This window comes from Podarcis cretensis (assembly GCF_951804945.1).
Source record: "Podarcis cretensis genome assembly, chromosome: 11".
Taxonomy (NCBI): domain Eukaryota; kingdom Metazoa; phylum Chordata; class Lepidosauria; order Squamata; family Lacertidae; genus Podarcis; species Podarcis cretensis.
Window position 1 is genome coordinate 57786440 of NC_137180.1, and position 10438 is coordinate 57796877.

The following is a 10438-nucleotide window of genomic DNA, read 5'->3' on the forward strand; positions in this document are numbered from 1 at the left end:
CTATATGCCAGTCTATAAAATACAGGGATGTTTATAAATAAAAAAAGTGGTTTCCAACCAGGGTGCCGTGGCACCCTGGGGTGCCTTGAATGATGGTCAGGGGTGCTGTGCGCAACACTGGCCTCTGTCCCTCTTTCCTTCCCTCCTCTGATGCCCTCTCATGTCTCTGCCTCCAAAAGGCTTGCACAGCTGTTTGTTCCAGCAGCCCTGGCTCTCCAGCTCTCCAGAAAAATGGTGGCTCTGGGGCTAGCCAGGGGGTGCTTCCCAGGCCCCTGTGGGGCAGTGGGAGGCACCTCTCTTTGGGTCAGGGGAGGCAGCTCAGAGACCAGGGACAGCAGCAGTAGCTGCCCAAAGCACTCCCAAGGACAGGAGAGGAGGGTGAAGGCACACTCCACAAGGGAGGGCATTCAAAAAAGGTGAGGGGCTACCAGCTCTGCAGGCAAGGGGTGACATAACTAGGCTCCTGAGCCCCACAGGGGTGCTGCAAAAAGAATGTAGTTGGTCAAGGGAGCCGTGGACCCAAAAAGGTTGAAAACCTCTGATCTAAAGTAATAAAAACTACATTACAAGGGCAATTGGGGACTTCTGAATAGCGTAACTAGGTAAGTATAGCCAATTATCCCATTTTTTCTTCTCCTCTATGTCCTTTTCACACTTCATCCCATCCTCCAAAAAGCACATGCACACACACTACTAGGAAATTAGCACCATTAACAAGAGCTGATAAAATTACAGTTGAAGTCGCCAAGTAATAAAAATCCACTCTGGATCAGTTTCTCTTTTCGGTACACAACTTCCTCATATCATTGACCACAGATAAACAACATATTGCAAGCAAGTCAGTTATATTGCTCAGAACAGCTAAGACCTTTTACCATATACTTGGTCTCTCTGCTTCAAAAGTTCACATTCTACAAGCAGCTAAGAGAAATAGCAACTAAGGCATATATTTGCAAAGAAAAATGGGCATTTGGGAGGAAATTGCCTTTACATGTTTATTCTCTCTTTAAAAAAGCAAAATGAAACACTACAAAAGGAGGAAGGGACTGAGGTGTAATTGCATTTCCTCAGATGCCACTTTTAGCATTTCAGTTAACTACTTTCGCAGTGATGGTTAAAGGTACACCTATTCTGTTCCTCTCTCTTTTATTTCACTAGCCAGCGTGGGATGAGGCGTCCCATAATTAGAACCTGAAGAGACAGAGGTTTAAATAATTCAAAGACGAAAATTGTCAGGTTTCAAAACCATTTAAGAAGCATTATTTGCAATGCTTACATTCTCTAAGACAGCAAAAAGCTTCATTTTCTCTTTACCTTTAATATATTTTTCAATTTTATTGGCTAGAGTAAACATGTACTTTGAAACATTTCCGTAAGTGCTTCCAACACAGTACAAGCGCTTTGCAGATCATGTTATCCAACATCCATCACCACCGATCTTGGTAAAATATTAAAACATAGTTATCATAATCAATGATACAGATCTAATTTTGCAGCTATGTTTAACACATTTGAGCAGCCTTCTATATTTCAGTGTTAATTCTTTGATCCTTATACCTAGCCAAACACAGACACTAATTAACTCCTCCAGCTATAGAACATGAGAGTATTCCTCAAGTTTATTGCTCAGTCATTCTTGAATATTGTATATCAGTTGAGAACTCCCCTCTTGAGACAGAAAAATATTTCTGCTGCTTTTAGGAAAGACTAAAGTACATAGGAAAGAACCCCACAATTAGAACAAGATATATTTGTCCTTTATGCAGCTTATTTTATTCAGAGCCTGTCATCAACAGCAAATGAACTCAAAATGTCCTCACAAGCTGGATCCCCCAGAGTTGCAATACTTCAGAAAGGTTTCATGCTATTCCTTTCAATTTTTTAGAAGGCAGAAACAATAAAACCACAAATGAACAATAAATGCTGCCCTTGTAACAAGAAGCTAGGAAGGATCTACAGCAGGCATCCCCAAATTCAGCCCTCCAGATGTTTTGGGACTACAACTCCCGTCATCCCTAGCTAACAGGGCCAGTGGTCAGGGATGGTGGGAATTGTAGTCCCAAAACATCTGGAGGGCCGAGTTTCGGGGTGTCTGATCTACAGTCTGCTTGAGGGCTCCAATAAGTCAGTCATAGGGCAAGCAGCAAAGTTTTTGAATGTGGCCATCCATATTAGACCACTTATGATGGCTAAGCATTATAATTCTGTGTTTTTAGTTGCATTAATGTGCATCTTTGTTAATGTTATTAATCGTCAATTGTTAGTTGTTATAAAACATTTAAATGGTCAGATGGCTGCAAATAAAGAGATGATATTGATGATGAGTTGTAGTTCAGCAACATCTGCAGGGCAGATTACTACTACCCCTTCTCTACAGCATTTGCTAATTAACAACATTCACACCTACATACAGTATGTGTTTTTAAAAAACAACAGCAATACTTTTGAGAAAATGAACCAGTACCATTCAAGCACTAGGGGATAGTAGAAATAGCACTATCAGACAACATTTCATACTAGCTGCTGCTGTAGTCCTATCCACAGAGGGGAAAGTGACAGCTTAGGGACTGTCAATCCAACAGAAAGAGAAAATATGTATAAATGAAACATGCGTTTGGGATTCTAACCCACATTCTGTAGTCACAGATCAGAATATAAAGCACTACACATGGTGTCCCACTCATACAGAAGAGATAGTTCAGACTTCCTTCCCACAACAGCTCCTCACATTCTACAAAAAATCGCTCCTGAAAGTCAAGCAAGGCTCTTGGTTTTGGGAAGAAGGCATGAGGACTCTGACAAGGTCCTAGAGCGCTCCTGCCTCCTTCTCAAAGCCTGGTTAGCAATTTCTCAGCTTTGGGAAGGAGGTGAGAGGGCAGAGCCCTCACACCTCCTTCCCAAAGCCCAACACCTCACTTAGCCAGCTTTTGGAAGGCAGCACAAGAAGGGGGGGTTATCAAATTTTGGCCTCCCTTCCCCTCCCCCTTGCAACAGGGCAGTGTGTGGCCCGCAAGTCCTATATTGAAATACTCTTGCGGTCCACTTGGTGTGAAAAGTTGGACCACCCTGCTCTAGACAACTCTTAATGCAAAAAATGGGTCTCTGGCTGGAAAGGAAAATCAGTATATATGTCCATGTTATTTTGAGAACCCATGCTGGAGAAACACCACAGAAACCTAACTACCCTTCCATTCAATCAACCGTAGCCAGAAACAAAACAAAAGGTTTACCAGTAAGTAAATTAGGTTCCAATTGTAAAGGTAAAGGGGCCGTTACTGGGGCTGATGACTCTGGGGTTGCGGCGCTCATCTCGCTTTACTGGCCGAGGGAGCCGGCATACAGCTTCCGGGTCATGTGGCCAGCATGCCTAAGCCGCTTCTGGCGAACCAGAGCAGTGCACAAAAACGCCGTTTACCTTCCCGCCGGAGCGGTACCTATTTATCTACTTGCACTTTGACGTGCTTTCGAACTGCTAGGTTGGCAGGAGCTGGGACAGAGCAATGGGAGCTCACCCCATCCCAGGGATTCAAACCGCTGACTTTCTGATCAGCAAGTCCTAAGCTCAGTGGTTTAGACCACAGCACCACCAGCATGCCTTATGTTCCAATTGTAGTTACACATTTAAACAACCATTTAACATGCGTTATTAACAATGTTTGTTAACAAACTTGTAACTAAGCTCAATGGGCTCAAAGAAGAATACTGAGAAACGGCATATGAATTCAACAGCTATTTTTTAAAAAAGAAAACCTTATTAACCAAGTGAACAGATTCTTATACTCCTTAATTCAGCTCCTAAAAGAAAATTGACATTGTTGAAGTATGCACATTTTGCCCCTTTAATATGGAATGTTACACTTTGTGAATGAAAAGCAGCAAATGTTAGAATGCTATCTAAATTCTGAACTAATTTAAAATGAGCTAAGTATATAAAAATAATAATCAAACCAAGGTAACATTTGGGTTTCCACAATTATTGCAAGAAAAGCCCATCCACACTCTATTCCTGCTGTCCTGTTACATCAGAGCTCTCACCAATGTTAAAAAACCCATAATGTCCATGGACATCTGGCTTGTTGTCACTTGCAAAATAGTAAACTCTTATTTGAATTTGTGTACATTCTACAAACAGAAGCGTGTACTGGTCCTCTGGCTATTGCGGGAAGAACATTTGCTTTGAATGATTTGTTGATGCTGAATTATGGGCTCATCAATAACATCATACATTTTGCTTTAAGCATAAAAAATGATGTCCTCCAACATTATAAATTCTTCTGATTAAGTGACCTACAGTAGTCACTATTATTACTCAACAGCCCACAGGGCTTGCAAAAATAGTTGCTAAATCTACAAATTAAACTTCACTAGAGCAATGTGTCAGGTCACAGAAATTCAAAGCAGCTATATTTATCATTTACTGTCATTAACCCAGCTGAAAGGAATTCTTTACTTGAAGCCAGACAGTTGTATTTCAGTTACACCTCTGGCTTGTTTCCACCTTTGCTAACAGTGGCAGATAAAATATTCAAAGGAATGGGGAGAGGGAGGGAGAGAAGAGGGCAAGGGGAAAAGGTTTAACACCTAATATCTTTGCAGCCTTATAAAGGGATAGGAGGTCAGTACAGATCAGATCACCATGCCGCAAAGGAAATAACAACTAACAACCAATCTGGAATAATTTTCAATTGAAAAAGGTGGATTAGGATGGATGAACAAGAATGTCCTGGCCTGCATGTCACTTAAAACCAGAGTTTAAAATATACAACGGTTTACGGTGAACAAGCAGCAAGCTTGGCAGGGGGTTGGACTCGATGGCCCTTGTGGTCTCTTCCAACTCTATGATTCTATGATTCTAATGCCTGCTGCTCCGAAGATCACACTTGACTGCTCCCCAGCTCTTTCCTTCAGTGCGCCAGGGAGGAAACAAAGCAGAAGCAGGCTTCACATCATGTGCGAGCCCATACTCATAGTTTGCTTTCTCCAAACGAACCACCGTTTGTTTGCCTTGCCACTCATTGTTTGACTGGAGAACTTGTACCATGAAAAGAACTTGTACCACAAAGTGCCTGTAATTTCAACAGCAAATACCAGGTTGGCCATTCACCTTATTCACAGTATAAATTAAACTATGGTTTACAGTGTCGTACAAACCTGGCCAATACATCTGCATTTGAACATGCCCCAAGGGAGACCCATAGAGTGTCTAAGCAAACTCTATCTCCCTTGCCACTACATACACATATCACGGCAATCTTGTTTCTGAAGAAAGGTGCACTCTAGTACATTAAGCTCCATTAGTGAATAGAAAAGGAGGCATCCTTGCTTCTTTCCAAAATGAAAGAAATATTACAAAGTTACCCACATAGAAGGAGGCTCATGGTTTTCATTTATCACAGGAGGGTTCTGTGGACCTCCAGGTATTGTTTGACTACAGCTCTTATCACCCTCGACCACTGGCCATACTAACTGGATCTGATGGGAGTTGAAGTCACAAAATTCAGAGGCCCAGGTTCCCCATCTATACTTCACACCCCTCTGATCTCTCACAGCTACTCTATTAGTAAAAGGTAAAGGTACCCCTGCCCATACGGGCCAGTCTTGACAGACTCTGGGGTTGTGCGCCCATCTCACTTAAGAGGCAAGGGGCCAGCGCTGTCCGGAGACACTTCCGGGTCACGTGGCCAGCATGACATCGCTGCTCTGGCGAGCCAGAGCCGCACACGGAAACGCCGTTTACCTTCCCGCTGGTAAGCGGTCCCTATTTATCTACTTGCACCCGGAGGTGCTTTCGAACTGCTAGGTTGGCAGGCGCTGGGACCGAGCAGCAGGAGCGCACCCCGCCGCAGGGATTCGAACCGCCGACCTTTCGATCGGCAAGCCCTAGGCGCTGAGGCTTTAACCCACAGCGCCACCTGCGTCCCTCAGCTACTCTATTAGGCCTTCTCTTTCCACCAAGAACAACTTCTTTATCATACACATTAAATGCATATACTAACAGATCCCATTGGAACCAAAGGAATAAACTTCTGAGAAGATGTCCCTTAGGCACAGACTTAAGTTGGGGAAGCAGTTAGAGGCAGCCAGTGTGTCCATGGTGGTAAGCAAAAAAAGAGCAGGTGAGCAGAATGTGCTACAGGTGAGAAAACCATCACCCCATAGAAGCACTGACTCACGGAAAAGCCACCCATCCCCTTCTTTCTTAAGTTTCCACGAAAACACAAAAGAGGGGAGATGAGACTATTTCCTCGACATTTCACTATTTCAAGGTTAGGCATGGAGCGGATGAGAAGCAGCAGAGTCACGGCTAGTTAATTCTACATCTGGTGCAGTCCTCCCTTCTCAACCCCCCCCCAAAAAAAAACACCCTGGCCCTAACACTCCCTTCCCCACCCCCACATTTCTCAACCTTGTGCAGAATTACAGGGCCATGCCAACCAGCTCCTCTTAAGGAAACCTGACAAGGCAGAGGGGGGGGGGTGTCTCTGCCTCCTGACCCCCTTGGCCCGCACGAACACCCCCCCCCCCAAATAAACAGCTATAGGCCGGGGAGAAGCGCTGGTTTCTTTTGAGGTGGTGAGGGGGGCAAAGGGACCACCAAGGAACGAATTGGGGGGGGGAGGGTTTGAAAGAGAGCAGCCCTCCTCTCCACCTGCCCCCTCTCTTTAAACCTGGGGGGGGGGGTTGGATGAAGCGTTGCCAGGCGACAAGGCGAAAACGGAGGCCGGCCAAGGTCGAGAGCCTCAAAACGTGCCGCCGTGCGCGCTCTTGAACCCCACCCCCCCAAGCCTTCCGAGGGGGCGGCTAGCGGGGGTCGTCGTCCCCCCCCCCTCCTCGACTGTGGGGCCTGGATTCTCAAGGAGGGCCGCTTGGGAAAGGGGGTCACTCACCACCAGGGCCGCCGCCGAGGCTCCTCCCGGCCTCAGGCCCCGCGGAAGGGAGCAGCTCGAGCATGAGGGGCCGGGTGTCCTCCCTCCGTCACCACCGGCTCGCCCTCGCCCTCGCCCTCTCCTCCTCCTCCTCGGCCCAGCGGGGAGGGAGCGGAAATGTCACCGCAGGGAGGGAAGGAGAGAGGCCGCTGGGCTCGCCTCGGCTCCGGCTCCCTTCGGCGTCACTTCCGGCGGCGGCGGCGGCGGCTTCGTCGACGGAGGGGGGAAAGGGGAAGAGGGAGGAGGCGGGGAAGAGCGGCTGACGCGAGGGCGCGCGCGCCGCGGCAGCGCCGCCTAGCGGCTCCCGGGGGCGCGCGCGCATTGGGCGGGAAAACGCAGCGGCGGCGGAGCCCCTCGCGGGTTTCCCTCAGGGAGGGCGAAATTGGCGCGCTTTTCCCAACGGCCGCTGACAGGAGTCGAAAGGTTCATTGCTAATCGCAACACAAATGAAATGAAATACTAAGATAACGCACGTCAAAAGTTACAAAAGCACACCGAACATTAATCACAAGGGTCTGCAAATGGGGGGGAATGCATGTATCTATACCTACACATATGTATATGATTATTATTTTTTAAATGATATTTATTAAGATTTTCCATACAATCTTTTCCCCAATAACATCTTTTCAGGACTTCCCCTCCCCTCCCCCTCCTGTATTCCAATTCTTACAAATAAACAAAAAAAATTTCAACAAATTCTTATCCCAAATTTAAACTCATTATCATTGACTCAATTTTAAAAATATTTTCCCATCCCCTAAAATCAACCTGTTCCCTTCCGCGAGTTCCCCCCTTTAATATGCAATACAGATTACAATAGAAGAAAAATAATAATAATAATAATTTTACGCCCTTTGGATTCCAAATTTCCCTCCCCCCTTTCCCGGTATGTATATGATTTTATGATGACTGGGATATTTATCATTATAACAAGCAAATAATGCAATAAATTTGCTCGCAATGTTATATATGTTATTAAATTTAGCAGCCACTTTTCTCCTCGCAACACAAATTGACCTGCAAAGAAACAAAACAGGCAAACTAAACAAACCCCATATATGAAGACCCAGAAATGTGTCTGCACCTGTGTCTATACGCATGTTTATATTCATATACACATTCTTCTTTTATTAATTTATATACTGCCCTTCCTCCGAAGGTCACGGGGTTGACCACACAAAAAATGCCAAAATAAAAACACAAAAAAAAGACATACTATTTAGAGCAGGCTTCCTCAACCTTGGCCCTCCAGATGTTTTTTTGGCCTACAACTCCCATGATCCCTAGCTAGCAGGGCCAGTGGTCAGGGATGATGGGAATTGTAGTCTCAAAAACATCTAGAGGGCCGAGGCTGAGGAATAATAATAATAATAAATTTTATTTATATCCCGCCCTCCCCAGCCGAAGCCAGGCTCAGGGCGGCTAACAACAATAAAACAGTACAAATGTACAGCACAAACAACACTCTAAAATCATTCATTGCAGTGGCGTAGCGTGGGCTGTCAGCACCCGGGGCAAGGCAAGTAATTTGCGCCCCCTAACCCGTGGATTTGCGCCCCCTAACCCGTGGATATGCGCCCCCTAACCCTAACCCTCAGATGTTGTGCCCGGTGCAGCCGACCCCCCCTGCACCCCCCACGCTACGCCACTTATTCATTGTAAAATTAATTAAATTCAAGCCACTGGCCACCATTGGGCCAGAGCTCTGCGAAGATTGCCAAGGGAGGGAGTCAGGCTGTGCCCTGGCCAAAGGCCTGGTGGAACAGGCCTGTTTTGCAGGCCCTGCGGAAAGATGTCAAGTCCCGCAGGGCCCTAGTCCCTTGTGACAGAGCGTTCCACCAGATCGGGGCCAGTACTGAAAAGGCCCTGGCTCTGGTTGAGGCCAGCCTAACTTCTCTGTGGCCTGGGACCTTCAAGATGTTTTTATTTGAAGACCGTAAGGTCCTCTGTGGGACATACCAGGAGAGGCGGTCCCGTAGGTACGAGGGTCCTAGGCCGTATAGGGCTTTGAAGGTTAAAACCAGCACCTTAAACCTGATCCTGTACTCCACCGGGAGCCAGTGCAGCTGGTATAGCACCGGGTGAATGTGATCTCGCAGCGAAGACCCCGTAAGGAGTCTCGCTGCAGCATTCTGCACCCGCTGGAGTTTCTGGGTCAGTCTCAAGGGCAGCTCCACGTAGAGCGAGTTGCAATAATCCAGTCTGGAAGCCTGATTTAGAGCATCAGGTACCAGGAAGGCTCCTGGAGCATCTTACAATCAATTAACCTAAGATAGTACCTACACTCAGGTATACATACATACATGCACGTGTGTGTGTGTGTGTGTGTATCTATGACCTTTTCAGCTTGAAAGTACGGTTTTTTTTACTTTACTAAGCATTTTCGTGTTTTTACATTGCAAAACGCCCTGTGATTCCTGGATGAAAGGACGTATAGAAATTTAATAAATAATAGTAATACGAATAAAATTATATATGTGTGTGTGAGTTGTGGGAGTGCCTCACTTCTAAATTTTGGCATCACTTTGGATCCACTTTGGATCAGGCCAAAGGGCGCCCACGTAGCCCAGCCTCCTATCCTCATGGTGGGCGACCAGATACCCCAGAAAGGAAAGACGTAATCAGGATTCGAACACAAGAGTCGCTCTCCCCTCAGGCGTTTTCCAGAAACTGCTGCCTCCAACCATGAAGAGCACAGCCTCTTTGATGGCTAGTTGCCATCAACAGCCTCGCTCTCCTCCATAAATGGGTTAATCCACTTTTAAAGCGATCCCCATGACCCATCACTGCTCTCTTGTTCCATAATTTCACCATGCGCTGCGTACTTTTCGTCTGCCCCGAACTTTCCTAGGATGCCCACGAGTTCCAGTGTCTTGAGACAGGGAGAAATAACTTCTCTCCATCCATGCCAGATGGAGTTTTATAGAACTTCTATCATGTTGCCTCTTTCTCGCCTATCCTCTAAATTAAGAAAGTCCTAAAAGCTGCAACCATTCCTCACAGGGAAGCCGCTCCATCCAAATTCAGTTGCCCTGATCTGAACCTTTCCCAACCCTAAAATATCCCTTTTGAGGGCAATGCGACCAGAACTGCGTGCAGTAGTCCACCATAAATTCCTATTATGGTGGCATTATGACACCTGCCAGTTTGGTTTTCAGTTCCTCTCCTGGTGGTCCCTAGCATTTAATTTGACTTTTCCCACAGCTATTGCGCACTAAAGGATACAGGAACACCTCAGAACGCTGCTCAAGAAACACACAGCTGGAGAATGATGCCTTTTATACTCCCTCCTGGCCGGAAGGAGCCTATGGCCTGCCTAGGTGGGCTGTCTCACCTCAGGATTTGAAGGCGATTGGCTGAGGCTGCTACCTGCAGCTCCGTGGCTCACCACATGAGGGAGCTGTATACAAAACTAGCAACTTCTGGCAGCCCGTGTGCCAAAAATGGAGTGCTGCCATTTAAATTTCCCGCAATACTTTGGAGCAACTCAATTATCAGATTTTGTTGTT

At 46.3% G+C, this 10438-nt stretch overlaps 1 protein-coding gene across 4 annotated transcripts in view; it reads right to left on the minus strand.

Annotated features, from left to right (window-relative positions):
- The window catches only part of ARK2N (arkadia (RNF111) N-terminal like PKA signaling regulator 2N), a 63436-nt gene extending 56302 nt beyond the window's left edge, over positions 1 to 7134 (minus strand). The window contains exon 1 of one of the 4 annotated variants that reach the window (XM_079994983.1): positions 6888 to 7129. The gene's annotated coding sequence lies outside the window, so the exon portion shown is untranslated. Of the gene's footprint in view, positions 1 to 1100; positions 1173 to 6887 lie in introns of those variants that run through there. The other 3 variants (XM_079994980.1, XM_079994981.1, XM_079994984.1) reach the window with 3 other exon arrangements.
- Positions 7135 to 10438: the final 3304 nt, after the last annotated feature.